Below are 20,694 nucleotides of genomic sequence, written 5' to 3'. Positions count from 1 at the left end.
CTTGAAAGGAAAGTTATGATCAACCTAGATAGCATATTCAAAAGCAGAGACATTACTTTGCCAATAAAGGTTCATCTAGTCAAGGCTATGGTTTTTCCTGTGGTCATGTATGGATGTGAGAGTTGGACTGTGAAGAAGGCTGAGCGCCGAAGAATTGCTGCTTTTAAACTGTGGTGTTGGAGAGGACTCTTGAGAGTCTCTTCGACTGCAAGGAGGTCCAACCAGTCCATTCTGAAGAAGATCAGCCCTGGGATTTCTTTGGAAGGAATGATGCTAAAGCTGAAACTCTAATACCTTGGCCACCTCACGCGAAGAGTTGACTCATTGGAAAAGACTCTGATGCTGGGAGGGATTGGGGGCAGGAGGAGAAGGGGACGACAGAGGATGAGATGGCTGGATGGCATCACTGACTCGATGGATGTGAGTCTGAGTGAACTCCGGGAGTTGGTGATGGACAGGGAGGCCTGGCGTGCTGCAATTCATGGGGTCACAAAGAGTCAGAAACGACTGAGCGACTGAACTGAACTGAACTGAACTGATGGGACCAGATGCCATGATCTTAGTTTTCTCAATGTTGAGCTTTAAGCCAACTTTTTCACTCTCCACTTTCACTTTCATCAAGAGGCTTTTTAGTTCCTCTTCACTTTCTGCCATAAGGGTGGTATCATCTACATATCTGAGTTTATTGATATTTGTCCCGGCAATCTTGATTCCAGCTTGTGCTTCTTCCAGCCCAGCGTTTCTCATGATGTACTCTGCATGTAAGTTAAATAAGCAGGGTGACAATATACAGCCTTGACGTACTCTTTTTCCTATTTGGAACCAGTCTGTTGTTCCATGTCCAGTTCTTGCATATCAGTTATATTTACAATTATTGATAAATTTGTCAAAAATATTACAGAAAAGTATTAATGATGGACACAGATAAAGACACAGCTTTCAAATACACATAGATACTGAATTGCAACCTAATATTACATATTTACATTTTGCTTTTAAATTTATTAAGAACTTTAATTACATGTTCCCACTTAATCCTCCCAATAGTTTTGCTGGGTATGCTAGTCAGGCATTTTAATCCCATTTTACAGCTGAGAAAACTGAGACTCAGAAAAGTTAACTTGCTCACGATCAAAAAGCTACAAAGCACTAGGTCTAGACTTTGCCTATGCTGCACTGACTTTCCATTCTGTGCAGTTTTCTATGACATTGCATTGACTCCCTCTCACCGGTTACACTTTCAATCCCTCATTTTCATGATCTCTAACTTGATGTTGCATTAAGCATTATATAGATATGGAGAATAATATTCAACCTCAAAAAGGAAGGAAATTCTGACACATGCTATATCATGGATGAACCTTAATATGCTATATCATGGATGGACAGAGGGAAAACCATTGTAAAATTTAATTTATATGACGTATCTAGAATAGATAGATTCTATTCTATTCTAATCAGATTCATAGAAACAGAAAATAGAATGGTGCTTTCCAGGGACTGCAAGGAAGGGAGAATAAGACATTATTTAATGTGAACAGAGTTTCAACTTTGTAAAATGCAAAGAGTTCCGGATGTTAGCCATAGTTGCACAATAATGTGAATGTTCCTGGTGCCTTGAACTGTACACTTAACAATAGTTAGATACTAAATTTAATGTTATGTGTATTTTACTACAACTTAAACAAAATTTTGACATGAAGTTTTTAATATACTCTTTATATTACTCTTTGGAAAGGTGGAAACCTAGGAAGCTTGAGTGGGCTTATTACAAAAAGGACAGCAACAACAACAAAGAGTCAACTGTTTACTTTGTTGATGTTCTCAGCATGCACCGAGACATGTTATGCTGCTAAGTCGCTTCAGTCGTGTCCGACCCTGCGAGACCCCATAGACGGCAGCCCACCAGGCTCCTCCGTCCCTGGGATTCTCCAGGCAAGAACACTGGAGTGGGTTGCCATTTCCTTCTCCAATGCATGAAAGTGAAAATTGAAAGTGAAGTTGGTCAGTCGTGTCCGACTCCTAGCGACCCCATGGACTGCAGCCTACCAGGCTCCTCCATCCATGGGATTTTCTAGGCAAAAGTACTGGAGTGGGGTGCCATTGAGACATGTTATAACCTGCTAGCAAAGCCAGGCCACAGTGAGCCTATCCCTATACGGAAAGGGAATGAAATAAAGCATATGAAATGTTCTCTGCCTCAGGCCTGCAGTCTGACTGGAAATCCCATGATTTGGAGCCTTAAAGAACTGGGAAAAGTCAACTTCTGTACTTGGTCAGTTCTGCCACAATTTTTAGCTGCAGTCACCCTCTTGATTGCTTCTAGTTCATTCTCTACATAGTAGCCAAAGAACTTTAAAATAATTATGGCATTTTGCTAAGTGAAATAAGTCTGAGAAATACAAACACTGGATGATCTCACTCATATGTGGATTCTAAAATAGTTGAACACAGAGAAGTAGAGAATAGAATGGTGATTGCCAGGGGCTGGTGGTGGTCAAAACGGGGAGATATTTGTCAAATAGGAAAAAAAAATTATTTAAGATGAATAAGTTCTGGGGATCTAATGTAAAGAATAGTGACTGTGGTTAACAATACTATTTTATATACTTGAAAGTTGCTAAGAAAGTAGATCTTAAATGTTCTCAACACACAGACATACATGCACAGTATGGTAATTAACTAACCTTATTGTGGTAATCACTTCATAATATACAAGAATATTAAATCATCATATTGTACACCTTAAACTTACACAATGTTATATGTAAGTTACATCTCAATAAAGCTGAAAAAAATACATCATTTCATGTTGTCAATTCCTAAAGGCTTCCTATTTCATGTAGGATAATATCTAAATATCTCAGTGTGACATATAAGGTGCTGTGTCATCTGATCCTCAGTATCTGGGCCTTTTGGAGCTACTTGTAGCACTCTGCTTTCAGTTTCATGCATTGGAGAAGGAAATGGCAACCCACTCCAGTGTTCTTGCCTGGAGAATCCCAGGGACGGGGGAACCTGGTGGGCTGCTGTCTCTGGGGTCTCACAGAGTCGGCTGAAGTGACTTAGCAGCAGCAGCAGTAGCGCTCTGCCTCTCTCAGCATCCCCTAGACCACTGACATTCTTCTTTTAAACATGTCAAACTCCTGCCACAGGTCATTTGCACATGCTACCACATTGCTTGAAAGGCTCTTTGCTCTACTTTTCAAATGGATTCTTCCATGTCCTTTGGATCTCAAATATTACTTCTTCACAGAAGTCTCTTGTGAGTACCTTATTTAACATGGGTCCATCTATTATTCTCTATCTCTTTCCCTCTTTGTTAACTTTATGACATTTAACACCATTTGTAATTATGTCATTAGTTATTGATTCACTTTATTTTTCTGTTGCCCTGACTTGAATCTCAGTTCTTGAAGTGCTGAAACTTTTATTTGTTTTGTTTGTTATTAGCCAGAGTACCTAGCAGGAATTAGGCACTTAATAGCAAATCAATAAAAATTTGCTGACTGAGTGAATAAAAACAAAAATTAAATACAAACTAAGTACGATCAATAGAGGAATAGGTTTTCTATAAAGTGCCATTCTGTTGTTTAAAAGAATGAGAGAGATTCCTATATAATATTGTTAAATGAAAAACAAGGTATATAACAGTGCACTCTTGCAGTAATATATTTGATAAAAATGTAGAAATGTGATTAATGGATTGATTCTGGAAAGAATTATCATAAAATATAGGTCAGAGGGAACCTCAAGAATTCCAACTCACTTCTAGCATTTGGAAATATGTGCTTTCTCACCTAGGGGAGGCATGAGTATAACATAGCTTCAGGCTCTCAAGAAGGAGCATCAGATAGCCTTGTAGACTTTGCAGTTTTGAGCTTGAGGCCACTTCTTTTTCCAAGTTATGCCTTCATCTTCTTTGCCTCAGAGATAAGAGTCTCTTCCTGCAACACTTTAACACTGTGATCACCAACAGTTGTGCTTCTTTTCCCAGCCTGGCCACAGAGTGGAACACAGTCTCCAAGAATCTGCTTTCCTTGATACTCTGAAAGGAATGTATGAAGCACTTGGGCATGAAGTAGCTGAGCAACAATGCCTCAGAGTCACAGGCGAGCAGGAGTGGTGGGGGAGCCCATCCTGTGTGTCTAGGAAGGACTGTGGCATAACACTAGGGTGTAAAATTTTAAATCTCCATCAGTGGCAGTAGGCAATTTCCAGCTCAGTCTGGATGGCTGCCAACTCACTGGTGTATAGTTCCATAGATTTCGAGAAGGCATTTTCTCTTATTGAGACATTTTGAATATTTAATATTAAAAGTATTTTCCTTCAATTCCTGATTATAGGAAAACCAGCCTTCTTCCTCACTCCATGATCCCTGCATCTGACTATGAAATAGAAATGATTATCCTCTTGAAACCATTAGGAGAAAATATTCTGTCCTCTACCCCTCACTCATGCACCCCATAGAAGGAAGGACTTAACTGAATGGGAGAAGGTCCTCAGAGTCACTGGTTTCTGCAAGGAACCGCTTGCCCTACCGGTTACATATATTCATTCCTTTCCCCTCTCCTGGCTTCTCCCTGTGGCAAGCCTGGTAGTTATTATTTACCAAAAGAAAATTTTGATATTTTTCCCTTTTCAAATTCTATTTCTCAACATGTTCAGAAAGATGAAGGAGAAAGGTCTCCATGGAAATGTTCATTACCTTCATGGCTTAAGTCTCAGACTGATGGATGTCTGTCTCTGATCCACAAAGTACCAAGTAATGTGGATGCTTAAGACAGAATGAGGTAACAATATATTTAAGTAACATTTATGGAATTTAGCAAGCAAAGGCCACAGACAAAGCTAATGGATAAATGAAGATAAAAAGAGCTAATGGTTAGTGAACACAAACTAGGTGCCAGAGGCACACACAATTGGTAACATACCTCATCAATCAGGGTCCTTTCCAGAAATAAAGTTCAGAGGATTTCAACTCCAGGATCTTTAATGAAGGGACTATTTACAGAAGACTAGACAAAGTTAAGAGAACCAACAATGGGTGTTGAAGCATCCAGGAGTAGAAATGGGCAAAAGCCATTAATTATGATGCTTCAGCCTGAAGGACCAGAGGAAAAATAGTGTTGCCAGGGCTCAGTAGGAGCACAGCCCCCGGAGAAGGGGCTGTGGGACAGAAGGCGAAGGGTCAAATCTACTGCCATAATGTGTCAGAACCAGGATATTTAAGCAGAGAGAAAGCACTGAAGAAAAACCAGCTACTTCTCCTTTTTTCCTGTCTCATATCAGTGCCAGAAGCAATCAGAAATAAGCCAGTCAGAGAGTCTGGGTGATGCAGTGTGTAGGGATCAGCCTTAGAGCACAGAAGAGGGTAGAGAAGGACAGAGAATGAATTGATCAGAGCAAGGAAAGATGAGAGAAAATGAAAAGCAGTGAACACAAATGAGTGATATAAATTACTTAATTTTAAAAACTATCTTGTGAGATAAATACTGTTACTCTCATTCTAAGTTTTTTAAAAAGTGAGATTTAGAGATGGTAAATAAACTGTTCCATTAGAGTCTACAGGCTGAACAACTAAACTATTCTAGATGCAAAGTATATGCCCCCAAAAATGTTTGCTTCAATAATTAATTGATTAAATAGGATCTATATTTGATGTAATTAGGCATGCATTTTCTTTATAAATATAAGCTAATTAATCATAGTAATTTTCAGTCCATAAAAAAGAGATGGCTTTTATCCCCTGAGAGACCAAATGCCACTTAATTAGGATTAGGAAACAAATGAAGGAACATACAGATTAGAGCTGAAAGGCAGAGGAAGCAGAGATTCACAGGAAATAAACACAAAAGGCAAGTTCTTAGGAAGCCAACAGAGCCAAGTCCTCGCTTAGTTCCAAACATCTTTCCTCCTCATGTCTCTGTTGTGATTCAGACCGATGGTGTCAATCTAGTGTCTGAGCGCGTGATTCATGCCTGACTCTGAGCACTTCCATGTGCTGTTGCCTGGGCCTGAGATACCTTTCTTCCCTTTCTTTTCCAGATCTAATTATCCAATCTGTTTTTCAAAGCCACGTTCAAAGCCATTTCCTGTCTGAGATCCTCCTTAAGGCTAGGGATGTGTCTTATACTTCTGTGTACTTCTCATGCCATACAAATAGCCTGAAACATATAAGACACTCTGTGAATGTGCTTAAATTAATTACACTAAGGAGAAATGATAATTGAGTTCTGAAGCTTTCAGACTTTGGGGGAAGCAACATAGACAAAGGACTGAAATGGGGTAGATATTATACAGGTAGACCAAATTGATACTTCACTTTTCTCATTTTACATGTTATCTTCTCTCTTATAGTTGATAGCTAAAGTTGACCTGAATCATTTTGATCACAAATATACACTATACCTTCCCTAATAGAATGGCTTCATTTTAATATAGCCTTTTTTATGAGTTATTATTCATCTCAATTTTGACTAGTCTTAGAATCCATTATTAAAAGCTTCTTTTACTCCCCATTCCACCCACCCTCCCTGCACCCAGATTTATATGGAGTTGATTGATGTGTTAGTTAAACATCACACAAGGCATGGAAGAGGCTATGATGATGGAAAAAAATGTGGTTTCTGACACTAGAAATTTTGGGCTATAGCAGGAAGAGTAAGAAAAGATATGCAGTAATTTATCTAAAGAATATAATTTTTGAGGTGCAAAAATAATTTCTAGAGTGTAAAGGGATGAGAGAACTCACTTCTTTTATTTCTCTTTGGGTATAGATGTTCAATTTTGTGTTGGTTTCTACTATACAACAAAGTGAATCAGCTGTGAAAGTGAAAGTTGCTCAGTCATGTCCAACTCTTTGGGACTCCGTGGACTGTAGGCCAGAATACTGGAGTGGGTAGCCGTTCCTTTCTCCAGGGGATCTTTCCAACTCAGGAATCGAACCCAGGTCTCCCACATTGCAGGTAGATTCTTTACCAGCTGAGCCACCAGGGAAGCCCAGAAATACTGGAGCGGGTAGCCTATCCCTTCTCCAGAAGATCTTCCTGACTCAGGAATCGAACCGGAGTCTCCTGGACTGCAGGCAGTTTCTTAACCAGCTAAGCTACCAGGGAATCAGCTATATGTATACATATATCCCCTCCCTCTTAAACCTCCCTCCCACTCTCTTCCATCTCACCCCTCTAGGTCACCACAGAACCCCAAGCTGAGCTCCCTGCCCTATACTGCAGAACTCACTTCTAAAAAGGAGAATAGGAAGGGCTACATGAAGAATACAACATCTTTTTATTTTTATCCAGTTTTCAAAATGCCATAGACTTTATCTTTATGAACCAAGGAGCAGCTAGAAGAATTATAAAGGTTTTTCCTACCTCTTTTAAAGGGATTAGAAAGGGAATGTCATTCAAATTTAGAGTGACACTGGAAGAAACGGGGACAAAAATGCATGCCACAGAGGATGATTTATAAAGTTATTCAATTCAAGGAAGCAGATGCTCAGAAACTAACATGACTCAAGGTAGTCATAGATCTCTTCCCTTCCCACCCTGAGCCACCATATTGCACATCAAGAGACACCATACATGTCATAGTCTATGTACATGAAAAACCATCAGGAGCCTTTAGAAGTCATTTTAGATATTTTTCCCCTTATTGCTTTCTGATGAAATTTTAATACCACAGATGTACTGTGTGTCTTTTATGTAATGTACATATATCTGTGTTTCATAATTAAAAGAGTAAGATTTTTTGTTCTTCCCCTTTATCCACCCCTCATTAATAAGAACAAATCTTCACCTCCTTGGGAGTGATATGAGAATGCATGATGGGAAAACTGTATCCGTTCCCATTACAGTAGACATCTTTACAGACCATAACGTGAGGGGTTCTTCTGAAGGACAGATACCCAGCTCCCCTATACCACTTTGAAGCTCCAGACATTGGACAATAATCAAGTGATCCTGTGACAGGCAGTTTTAATTTTGAGACATTTTAATTTCAGTCTCAAGTGTTAGGTTATCTTAGTTGACACGTAAGTCGTATCACAAATGACAACAAAACTATTGCAGACACTGAGAAGGATTCCCACATTTTTACAAGGTTGAAGGAACTTTCCTGAAAGGCTCTAAATCGCCTATCACACTGGCTTTTGGTACAGCAGACTTCAGTGAAGGATGAAGACTTTCCCACTTTATTATGTGGGGCAGTTGGCCCTTCCTGACTCTGCCTCTCAAGCCCTCATACAGGGTCAGTAGTGTCACTACTCTGAGCTGGTGAAGACTGAAATATCACTTTCATTCTCACTTTTCCTATTAAACTTTTTCATAGAAGAAGTGCATGTGGAGATTTATTTTCTTGCCAATGTAAACTGTCTCCTAAATACACAGAGATTAAAAGGTCAGAGTGGTTATTATTATTTTATAGTTTTAAATAACATTTTTTCCATTATGGTATGTCATGTATCATTATAGATATTTTAAGAAATTGAAAATGTTCCGTTTGGGATTGCTGGCCGGATTCTCTTTTTGTTTTTTCTTCCCATTTTTCAAGCATTGCTCTTTGAAATGGCAAACAACAGCAAAATGCTTTTCCTTTTATTTAATGAAATGATCTGTCTTGAGAATGAATTAGTTTCTCAAGGCTCTTACTCAAACATAAGACTCAATGGCCATGATCAAATTTGTTAAATATAAAGAAAATTCTCACATGGAAAACAAATCTAGACTGAAACCTCTAAGGTCCTTTCTAGCTCTTAATATTCCAAAACAGCATTTCTTTTTTAATATAGCTAGAATCTTAGAAGATGCCAGTATACCAGGTTCAGGTTATAATCTAGGACCATGGAAGATATTTTCACCAGCCATTTTCCTCTTCAGTATTAGCCAGACACCTACCTGGTTTACACTGTACCCATCAATCTCCTTTCTTGCCTCGAGTTTTTATGATAATTGATTACCTTAGGGTTGGGAGATTTTATTGCATAAAGTTTAAAGGATGTGTACATTTGATAAGGAACACAAAAGTAACTAAAAAGTCTCCACTATAAAACATCCAGTATTTCGTACAATCTAATTCCTTCCTTATCCCCTAAAGACAGTTCTGATTCTATCATATCAGGCCTTCAGTAGCTTCAATTGCCATAAGCAAAAAGTAAATTTCCTTAGTGTGACATACAACGTCAGACTCTCAGCCTCATGCCATCTTCATTTATGATTTTATTCCAAGCAGGCCTGTCTTTTACTTTTCCTATGTTACTGGACTTTTCTAAACAAGGCTTTTCCCCCCTCTATTTCTGTGTCTCCCTGTTTGTCATTCCTTCTGTTTAGAAATTACCTGCTTCTCATGATGACCATCAACAATTAACGGCTGACACCTCCCTTAACAAGTGGTCACATAACTAGTCACCCTTCGCCAATGCTGTTGCACTTTGCATGTACCTCGACTGCAGCTCTTCCCTGATAGAATCATGGTTATTTGCAGGCTCTCACCTACTAATAGACACTCTTTTTGAGGGTATACTGCTGCTGCTAAGTCGCTTCAGTCGTGTCCGACTCTGTGCGACCCCATAGATGGCAGCCCACCAGGTTTCCCCATCCCTGGGATTCTCCAGGCAAGAACACTGGAGTGGGTTGCCATTTCCTCCTCCAATGCATGAAAGTGAAAAGTGAAAGTGAAGTTGCTGTCGTGTCCGACTCTTTGTGACCCCATGGACTGCAGCCCACCAGGCTCCTCCGTCCATGGGATTTTCCAGGCAAGAGTACTGGAGTAGGGTGCCATTGCCTTCTCCAACAGTGTTAACTCAGTAAAGTGCTTATGACTCTACACATTTACTTATTTTTTAGATTGAACTATATAAAACTGCTGATATTTAACCATTTTTTGACCACAAAAATGACAATTTACTTATATTATTTTTGCCCCACCTCATTCTAAAAATACCTCTCAAAAGTTGAAAATACACTGAGACAGTATGCTCACCAGGTATTGGCATTCAAAGCTCTATACTTCCTGACTCCCTTGCTACTGGTGAGGACCTTACAGTTAGGCCTGGTCAATTAAGGAACAAAAAGGTGAACAGAAGTGTGTCCCCTGGTGGCTGGAACAGTGAAAATAGCACGCACATTTTTCCAGGTGCTCGTCTCTTGCTATAATGACCAAGGGAACTGCATGTTCCAGATAGATGGTGCAAGCTACAGATGGTAAAACTTTGTAGCTTGGGCTGCTGGTGCGATAAACACTTGACTTGAACTTCCTTGGGTTCCCACCAAAAGGAAAACACCATCTCTTGCAAAGTTTAGTCTCCAAAAAAAAATGAAGACCAACTTATAACAGTGCTGTAAATTCTGGATATATATTGAATAGATCAACTTCTTACTACCATTATTTATGTGTGTACTATATATCAGGAAAATAGAGAATAGCAGCATTAGCTCTGGAATGATTAAAGGAGTCTTTATGAGAGTCGGTCAGAGAAACCTCTCAACTGTGCCAAGCCTAGTCTAACATGAGATCAATTACCTTTCTATCTCCAGAGATGTTAACCTTGAATTTCCAATTAGCAAATGATTCTAAACAAAAGAAGGCAGATGTTGCAGTAAAGCACACTTTATGCATGCATCTTTAATAAGTTCCTTTTAAAAACCTTCTTTTTAGACAGTGCTCAACTGCATGTTAACAAATCCACAACAAAGAATTTTACATTAAAAAATTCTTAGTTCAGAATGAGAATAACACCTCCAATAATTCTGTGAGAATCACAGGGCACAGAGACTGTCAATAAGATATTAATAACTTTATTCTCTAGACTTTTGGTGAAATCAAGACAGTAATTATCTGAGTTGTTATCTCTCCAGTTACATATTTCCAAATTAGAATATAAAGGCATAATTGTTATGTACTAACAATATATGTGTATATAAGCATTTTAATCAAAAGGCTTGTAATATTAGGGGTCATTTTTATTATCTTCTTTATACTTGGTTTTTTTCAAAATATTAATAGTTATCTACATTATTTTTATAATCAGAGAAATATATTTTTAAATACATAAAATTCAAACATTTTAGCCTTTTGATTCAGGTGGTTCTTGGTGCTATCTATCCACCCTCTCCTCCTCATCTACAGTCATAAACTTTAAAGACAGACATGGTATCATACTTACCACTTATTATGCCCTTTACCACCTCTGTCTTTCTTTCTTTTTTTAAAATTTATTTATTTTAATTGGAGGCTAATTACTTTACAACATTGTAGTGATTTTTGCCATACATTGACATGAATCAGCCATGGGTGTACATGTGTCCCCATCCTGAACTCACCTCCCTCCCCATCCCCTCTCTCAGGGTAGTCCCAATGCACCAGCTTTGCGTGCCCTGTTTCATGCATTGAACTTGGACTGGTGATCTATTTCACATATGGTAATATACATATTCCAATGCTGTTCTCACAAATCATCCCACCCTTGCCTTCTCCCAAAGAGTCCAAAAGTCTGTTCTTTATATCTGTGTCTCTTTTGCTGTCTCGCATACAGGGTATTGATACCATCTTTCTAAATTCCATATATATGTGTTAATATGCTGTATTGGTGTTCTTCTTTCTGACTTACTTCACTCTGTATAATAGGCTCCAGTTTCATCCACCTCATTAGAACTGATTCAAATGCGTTTAATAGCTGAGTAATATTCCATTGTGTATATGTACCACAGCTTTCTTATCTATTTGTCTGCTGATGGACATCTAGGTTGCTTCCATGTCTGGGCTATTATAAACAGTGCTGCAATGAACACTGGGGTACACATGTCTGTTTCAATTCTGGTTTCCTCGGTGTGTATGCCCAGCAGTGGGATTGCTGTGTCATATGGCAGTTCTATTTCCAGTTTTTTAAGGAATCTCCACACTGTTCTCCATCGTGGCTGTACTAGATTGCATTCCCACCAACAGTGTAAGAGGGTTTCTTTTTCTCCACACCCTCTTCAGCATTTATTGTACCTCTGTCTTTCAAAGCTTCTTTGAGGACAGAAACTCTTCTTATAAATAAGCTATATAACACAAAACTCTCTGCATCCCCACTGGCAAAGTTCATAGAGAAGACCACTCCTACTTTACTTCTAGATACTCCTGCTTCAGCTGATGTGCCCCAATTTCTTGTCCTAAGTAATGGAACATCCCTGCCCATCTAATACAATCTGTAGTCTCTCGGCTCAAAGCCAAAATCATTCGAACTCTTTCTATGCCTTTTTATCCAAGCTATACTGTTCATTTCCAGAAATTCACACCCAATCCTCTTACCCTATTCAAAGCAGTGGCATCTATGTATGGCATTCAACTCCTCATACAACAGTTTAATAACAAAGTGGAGAGAAGAATATGAGTTTCTTTTTCATACCGGTGGATCTAACATCTGGAACAGCAATCTTTTCACGTGGTGTTCAATAAGTAATTATAAAATCATTCTATCAGGACATTATAACATATTGCAATAATCTCTTGCTCTAAACTTAGGAAAGGAAAAGGAGCATCTCTGTTCAAGTCAGTAGACCCTCCATGTTTTGAGTAGACAACATTTATGTGCATACATGCACACACACAGTCCTCCAGGTAAGGTTGAGTGGCTCACCAAACGATCCTCATTTTGTCCTCCCAAATCTCCAGTCTCAGTTTCTGCTGAAGTACAGTATCACAGATAATTGTCACTGATCCCAAATAAAGTCCTTATACTCCCCAGTTCAGGCCCTTTTGTTTCCATTACTCCTAAGAGTCAATTTACTTCTTCCACAAAGGGGCTACCAGGCTTTTCCCAGAAGAAATGGAGAAGCCTACATCATTAATACATTGATGGAAAGAGCTGATAGTATATTTGGTTGACACAGCATTCTGGAGAGCAGTATTGTGATAAATATGAAGTGTTAAACTTCTGCATAAACTATGTCCTCCAAATTTTACTTCTAGTTATTTGTCCTAAGGAAATAATAGTGGATATGGATATGTACAAAGTTTGCTTTAAAATGTTTATATAAAATTATGACATTTTTAGAAGAAAATATTAACAGCTTTTATTTCAACATAATATTACATCTTTTATTTTCTTCTTAATAGGTTTTTTAAAATATATTTGAATGTTTCTATAACTAATCAGACATAAGAATTCTCGTTTCTAACCTGAGGGTAGGCCTTGTCAACAGGCAATCAACAGGACTGAGTGACTGATTCAAATAACTTCACTTTTTATGTAAAAGTTTTCCCTCCAGAATCAGAAGAAGGGTGTTGTCAAGCCAACATTTATTTAAGAAGTATTCTTCTAAAGTAGAAGAAGGGCCATTAATCCAAACTGCTGTAACAAGCAGATCTTTGAAAAAGTCACTTTCCACTTGAACTATCCACTAAAATCCTTCTTTAGCCATTCAGGTTAATAATCCATATTTGCTGTATTGTACAGTTATAAATCATCAGCCCCCTGATTTAGTTTGAATTCCCGAAAATCCCTCAGATCAGATCAGATCAGATCAGATCAGTCGCTCAGTCGTGTCCGACTCTTTGCGACCCCATGAATCGCAGCACGCCAGGCCTCCCTGTCCAACACCAACTCCCGGAGTTCACTGAGACTCACGTCCATTGAGTCAGTGATGCCATCCAGCCATCTCATCCTCTGTCGTCCCCTTCTCCTCCTGCCCCCAGTCTCTCCCAGCATCAGAGTCTTTTCCAATGAGTCAACTCTTCGCATGAGGTGGCCAAAGTACTGGAGTTTCAGCTTTAGCATCATTCCTTCCAAAGAAATCCCAGGGCTGATCTCCTTCAGAATGGACTGGTTGGATCTCCTTGCAGTCCAAGGGACTCTCAAGAGCCTTCTCAAAGAGTGCAAATGCAGAAATGTTGTTTCCATGTGTTAATGTTCCTGGGAATATTCCCTGGCCAAAGGGAATAGCTGACACCCAGTGACTGGTTGATGACAGGGTGCAAATGTCTGAAATCCTTACCTCAATTTATAAAAATCTCTGAATTGATATTTCAAATGATGTTCCCTACAATACTTCCTGGGGTAACAGTATAACGGAGCCAGGTCATAGCTTACCCACAAAACCTAAGTTTTGAATCTTCAGGGCAAGTACACTGGACTTGTTATCAAAAGACATCGGGGCTTAGCAATTACCTTAACTTATTGAGCAAAGCTGTCTGGCCTCTTGGGGCCACAGTGTCATTACTACATCATTTTAAATACATTAAGTACATTACAGTCTATTCAAAATGGAATAATCCCTACTTCTCAGGTATATTGTGAGGATTAAATAAGAAAGGTCTGGCTCACGGTAAATATTTATTAAAGTAAGAATATGCTAGCAAAAATAGTAACTAACAAAAGGATATTGTTTTCTGCTTGTCCAGTGAGCTGTTTGTCATTTTCCTTTACAATGTCTTTTTTCTATTTCTTCTGGCATTTTCTTGACCGGTAAGGTCATGTAGTGATAAAGAGTACAGCCTTAGGAATGAAAAGACAGGTTTCAATCCAAGCTGTGAACCTGTGATATGGAATAAAGCTTTCTGGGTTACAATGACCTTAACTACACAAAGCAGGATAGCTATTTATGTGAAGATATCCTGAAGTTACAGAATTGCATGATCTTATCTTTTCACCTTTTTTTCATTCAAATTATGAATCAAGCTTGAACCTCCATAGTTCCTCTTTGCCCATGAAACAGCATTCCTCCCCAAGTATCTGTAAGTATTCCAGTCACAGCTTAGCTGTAAGAATGTAATAGAGGTTTAGAGAGAGACTCTGAGAATGCCCTGATGCACTTCAGCTTGAACTGCTTCCAATGAAGCCATTGGCAAGCAGATCTTTCTGTTCCTCCATGTCATAGTCATGAATTTGGAACTAATTGGGTTTGACTCACTACATGCCTCAACTAACCTTCCAGTTCACTGGCTAATCTGTTAGGTAAAACTTGGGTCCCTCTATTCTTGCCCTGGGCATCATATATGCATCATTTACCTTGATCGCCTCAGTCAGTGCTTTTTCCCTTTAACTCACTCAAGCTTCTGGAATGTTTTCTTCTTATCATCCACAACAAAATATCTTTCAAAACTGAGATCTCAGAGCCTCAGATAAGAAACTGGTTAAGGTATTTTAGATCAATTATCTGCATCTTGAAGAGGTATTATTCCTATGATCTACTGTTTTCTTTCAACAAAATTTCCTCTCTGAGATCCCTGTGTATCTCTTAGTACCTCTGATTATTTCTGATTTTGAATAGCAGTATTTTAGATTTAATATAATAGATACATACTGAGAGTTCATGCCAATATTTCTTTGGGGGCCAAATTTAACTGGTACCTAAAATTTATAAAATGTTACCTTTCATTTTTAAGCCAATATTTTACTTTCAATATTTACTTCATACCAAAATTTCTATAATTCACTTAAAAGGCACCTTGGTAAGGAGGAAATGACCTATTAGACTTTTGAGTTATAGGTTGGATCTGATTCTGTGAGTTCCAGAGAGTTTCCATTAAAGAAACCCCTGTATGAAACATGTAACAGCTTGAAATGTCTTATTTCTGGAAAATCTTGCCTAGAATTTATTTTAAGAGAAAAATACCCAAGACAGTTGTAGAACTACCACTTGAGGAACAGGCACCAATATCATAAGACATTGCTTCTGAAAGTGCTGTCTAGTCAAAAGCCCTTGCTAGCTAACAAAACATTTTAAGAATGCCAGAATGTTCAACAAGAGTGGTGGTTCCCTGGAAGTAGCTGAGGTTGTAGCAATAATTAAGACAACTTGGAACCCTGGGCTATAGGAACAAAGGTATTAAGTGCAGGCTTGTGTAACACATTTATGTGGTTGGTAAGTGAGGTACCACAGACAATGAATAAAGTTCAAGGAGGCTGTAAATGATGGAGGTGGTCTTGACAACTGTTGGAAGTTAGATAGGGGCTTGCCCAGTCCCTCCCTGTGGTTTCTGAAATGTTATATACATGGTTATATCTTTAGGAGCCAATGCAAAATGTTATGTGTTGATGCAAACCAAAGGAAAGCAAACTGAAACAGAATAATTGTGGCTTTAATCTTGGTCCTTGTTGGATAGTTCAGTTCAGTTGCTCAGTCATATCCAAACATTTGCAACCCCATGGACTGCAGCATGCCAAGCCTCCCTGTCCATCACTAACTCCTGGAGCTGGCTCAAACCCATGTCCATTGAACTGGTGATGCCATCCAACTGTCTCACTCTCTGTTGTCCCCTTCTCCTCCTGCCTTCAATCTTTCCCAGCATCAGGGTCTTTTCCAATGAGTCGGTTCTTCGCATCAGGTGGCCAAAGTATTGGAGCTTCAGCTTCAGCATCAGTCCTTCCAATGAATATTCAGGACTGATTTCCTTTAGGATTGACTGATTTGATCTGCTTGCAGTCCAAGGGACTCTCAAGAGTCTTCTCCAACACCACAGTTCAAAAGCATAAATTCTTCTGTGCTCTGCTTTCTTTATGGTCCAACTCTCACATCCATGCATGACTACTGGAAAAACCATAGCTTTAAGTGGGTTCCAATTCTAGCACTGACATTCACCAGCAATATGATTTGGGGCAAGTTCCTTCAACTTTCTGCTGCTGCTGCTGCTAAGTTGCTTCAGTCGTGCCCCACTCTGTGTGACCCCATAGACGGCAGCCCACCAGGCTCCCCTGTCCCTGGGATTCTCCAGGCAAGACCACTGGAGTGGGTTGCTGTTTAGTTCTCCAATGCATGAAAGTGAAAAGTGAAAGTGAAGTCGCTCAGTTGTGTCTAGGCCTTGCTTTTCTTATCAATAAATTAGACAAAGTAATGCATACCTTATAAGGTCTTTGTGGGGATTTAATTAAAAAGTATATATAAAATACTTTCTATGTAATAGGTCCTTAATAAATGGCAGCTGTAATTACAATTAGGTTAATGATGAGAAGTATGATAGTGCTAACGGCGATTTTTAAACAAATATCACAGGGTTTGGCACACAGCAAGAAATTAGCACATCTTTTTCTTTCCTTCTCATTTGAGATTACTTCATGTCTATGATTTACAGTGTAATCTACCAACAGCTTTTCTCCCTGATGTCCCATAGAAAAATATACTGCATTTTTCACTAAAGAGTTTAAAAAATCTTCTTTAAGAAAGATACTCTGTTGTGTTTTAGGTTAGAAGTGGGAAAAATGGCCTTTGGAGTCAGAATACTTCATTTTTTCCCCTTTCACTATTCTCTAAGTTGTAATGAACATCTGTGTTAGAGTCATTTTTCTCTTATATGAAGAGAATATTAATTGCACCAAAGCTCCTGAACCTTGCTGCATCTGAAATATAAAGACAGTAGCTACCATTTGAGAACACTTGGAGTGCATAGTGTACCACCTTATTTAATGATCACAGCATTATTACATGATTATTGCTGCCATTTTCATTTTTCAGATGAAGAAAATTTGGCTGATAAAGGTGAAAATACAACTGGACCTAGGTCACATAGCTAATAGGCAACAGAGCTGGGATTTAAACTTCTGTCTGACTCTAAAGACTATGCTGATATTCACTATGCCCTACATCTCCCCGGCAAAGACGGAAACACTAAGAAAGCTTATTCTCTTAGGGAACTATAAAATAATAAAAACTGAGTGAACCAAATGTCAACTTTCTCATTAAGATAGGAAGTACACACAATATAAAAATGATAAATCAGTTACCTTTTTTTTTTTTACAACCTCAGTGTTTCATGAGAAAACTTAACTCATCAATCTTTCTCCTAACTAATCTTTTCAACAGTAATAATTTCCTAAAGTAAATTATGAACCGGGAATTAATTTAATGAGCTTTTCTTCCTAATGACATAAGCCTCATATCATCATAGTTTCCAAAGCAAATTGCCATTTAAGTTATCGAATAACGTGGACTGCAGCCCTCTATGGAACTCAGAGTTAAAAACAGAATTCAATAATTATAATTTCTCATTGAAGTGGACCCTTTCATTCTAAAAAAAAAAAAAACAAAAAAACAATGGGTGTGTTAAAATAGCCAGCAGCCTAAATTCCTTAGCAATTTAAGAATGTTTGTTTCTTGTTGTGTGTTACCTGCTCCACAAAACACATGCTGCCAATGTAAAATATGGCTTGTATACAATTTTTAATGCACAGTTACAATTTTCAATGAGCCATGTACAAGGGATATACTGGATCATGTCATTTGCATAAAATGTCACTCAGATTGGCAGTTAGTTCACCCTTTTGCTGTCCTTGACACAACACACAGAATGCTGAATCCCACACTGTCATTAGTGATGACAATCAGAATAAAAATCAGTCACCCAATTTAACTAAAAGAATGAAAAATTGAATCACCTCTGATTTGTCAAATCATTTCACAGAGTAGTGATACCATAAATAAACTATATTAGTCCCACAAAGGGATTAAAATTCTCACCATAACATTTATGAGCAAGCCATTATATTTGAGGAAGAAGAGATTAAATCAAAAGGTTTGGATACTTTTAAAATATATTAGTACTTGAAAAGGATTAAATAACTTCATGTATCATCTCTCCAGTCAATCTTCATTGTTCATTTGCATTTTAATACCCACAGTGGACAAGATGCTTTTCATAAGGGGAATGACTGAACAGTTTTTAAAAATTGAGTTCTGTATGCTAAGGGATGGGTAATTTACCAAGTTTATAAGAGAGGTGGAATATGATGGTAAAGGATCTTGAAACATATGGGGAATGGTTGAGGAAAATGGTTTTATTTAGCCTCAAGAAAATTCAGCAGAGGACATCCTAGGTGCTTTCATTTATTAAAACTGTCATATGGAAGTAGATTAATATACAAAACAAAGGCAAATAGAAGACACAAGGAAGCCAGTTTCTACTCATCATAGGAGACTTTGTAAATATTAGAGCTATGCATGACTGTCCACTCTGCATACCATTGGAAATACCCAAACATAAGTTGGGGTTGAAAACACTATAGGGAAAAATTATTGTATAAAAGAAAAAAATCTAGGTAGATGGCTGGCCAGTAATGTTTCCTTCAGTGCTAAATTTCTCTGTTCTAGAGCTTAAAAAGACACAGACATGAAATTACCCAAGAATAATTTTAAAAGAATATGATAGAAATTAACAAATGCAAAAGAGAAAAATCCACACTGAGTGTGAAGTCTTGTCACGGGTTGGGTTTCTCCAGAACGTGACTATAAGACTGAATTTAGTTTGCTGAATGCTTATCCAGGGTGAAGACAATCTCTGTAGACAGGAGAAATAGGAAATACGATTGAGGGAAGAGAAAAGTTAAGCAAAGAGTTACGACCAGTGACAGCCTCAGCCTACTCTGAAAGTTGCTCTGAAATTCGAATATCCTTTCAGAGTTGTCCTGAGTTGGGCCGAGATGGTTAGTTCTTCATACAGATTTATCAGTCATTCATTGGTTGTGGATCCAAGGCAGAGAAGTAACCTTGCACAAGGTCACTTGTGCAGCTGAGGTCAAGGCTGCTGAAAGAGCTAATGGCTGAAGGCTTTCAGCCAGCAGCACTCCCAACAATTGGGGCCATAAGTCCTGCACTGAAGAGAGGTCTGGGGGACACATTATAGTGTCCACCAGGTCCACTCTGTGCAAATTGAATCTATTTATTGATAAAAAATTTGTGAACAACTTCCATGGATTCTAGCAGACTTGTCTTCTTAAATGAATTTTACAGAGGAGGAAAGTTAGTGGAACAAACTTCAGATACTGCAGCCGGTCTCAGAGGCACAGCTGACCCTCATTGTCTCCCCACCAGAGGACCAGCGCTCTTCATTCTAGATGCCAGGTCAGTAACAATATCAATTCAATCAACAATGGTGAGTAAAAATCCATATTCTTCGGCACAAGCACAGACCCCTTTGCACTATGCGTCTCTTCCATCAGATCCTGTGAACCAGACTCTTTAAGGAGTCAGGGAAAAGGGGCTGTTGGGACCAAGAGCACGCAGGTGTTTCTCATTCAGGACTCCTATGCCTACCCCCAGCCCCCATTATATCTCCTGAGATCCTGCAAGACGCGGCTTCCTCTGGGAAGAGTGAGCTGGCGGAGGCAGCAGTTAAAGCTTGATTCTGCAGTTCTCAGAGCTTCCCAGGCACCTAGCACAGCCCAGCCTGTCCTTTCCCTGCCCATCCAACGGGGCCCCTGCTCATTCCTTGCACCCACCCTGAGCCACAGAGCGCGTGTGAAGGCTCCAGTTTGTCTTCCTGGGAAGCTCCACACCCCACGCCCCAACCGGGCCCTGGGTCTGGTCCTCAGGTGCCACTTTGGCTACTCAAAAGAGGAGAACATTTCCCGACAGAGGGGCATGGGCGAAGAAGCCAGCACCCCATCACAGGGTGTGGGCATCAGGGCTGAGTCAAAAGAAAGATCGGGGCTCTGAGGCTGTTCTGGAGAAGGCTCTGGCAGCAGGCAGCCTCCTGGGAGAATTCCTGACACCTTGCAGCTGCTGGGAGGAAAAATTGCCCTGAGGATACTGTAACCCTGTGCTGAGCTGTTGGACTGCTCCTGCATTTGACCTGCTAGAGCTAAGCCTGTAATGCAATTGACCGGTATGCTGGGGCTTGCCTAGAAGGTGATGGACTCCCCAGCCAGTGCTGGTGTTTGCCGTGACCAGGTCGCGGATGTGCCTGCCCTTGACCTACACTGGGAGGAAGCCTTGTGCTTCT

The 20,694-nt window shown here is 39.2% G+C and overlaps 1 long non-coding RNA gene across 1 annotated transcript in view; it reads left to right on the top strand.

Annotated features, from left to right (window-relative positions):
- Positions 1–19,818, top strand: part of LOC147367693 (uncharacterized) — a 191,989-nt gene extending 172,171 nt beyond the window's left edge. Inside the window, exon 3 of the long non-coding RNA XR_015169289.1 lies at positions 19,704–19,818. This is a non-coding gene — a long non-coding RNA (uncharacterized LOC147367693). The remainder of the gene's footprint in view (positions 1–19,703) is intronic.
- Positions 19,819–20,694: the final 876 nt, after the last annotated feature.

The sequence above is a fragment of the Bos grunniens genome, chromosome 8 (assembly GCF_055505025.1).
Source record: "Bos grunniens cultivar Pamir isolate PY7600 chromosome 8, Bosgru_T2T1.0, whole genome shotgun sequence".
Lineage (NCBI taxonomy): Eukaryota > Metazoa > Chordata > Mammalia > Artiodactyla > Bovidae > Bos > Bos grunniens.
This window is presented reverse-complemented; position numbering and strand designations above follow the sequence as displayed.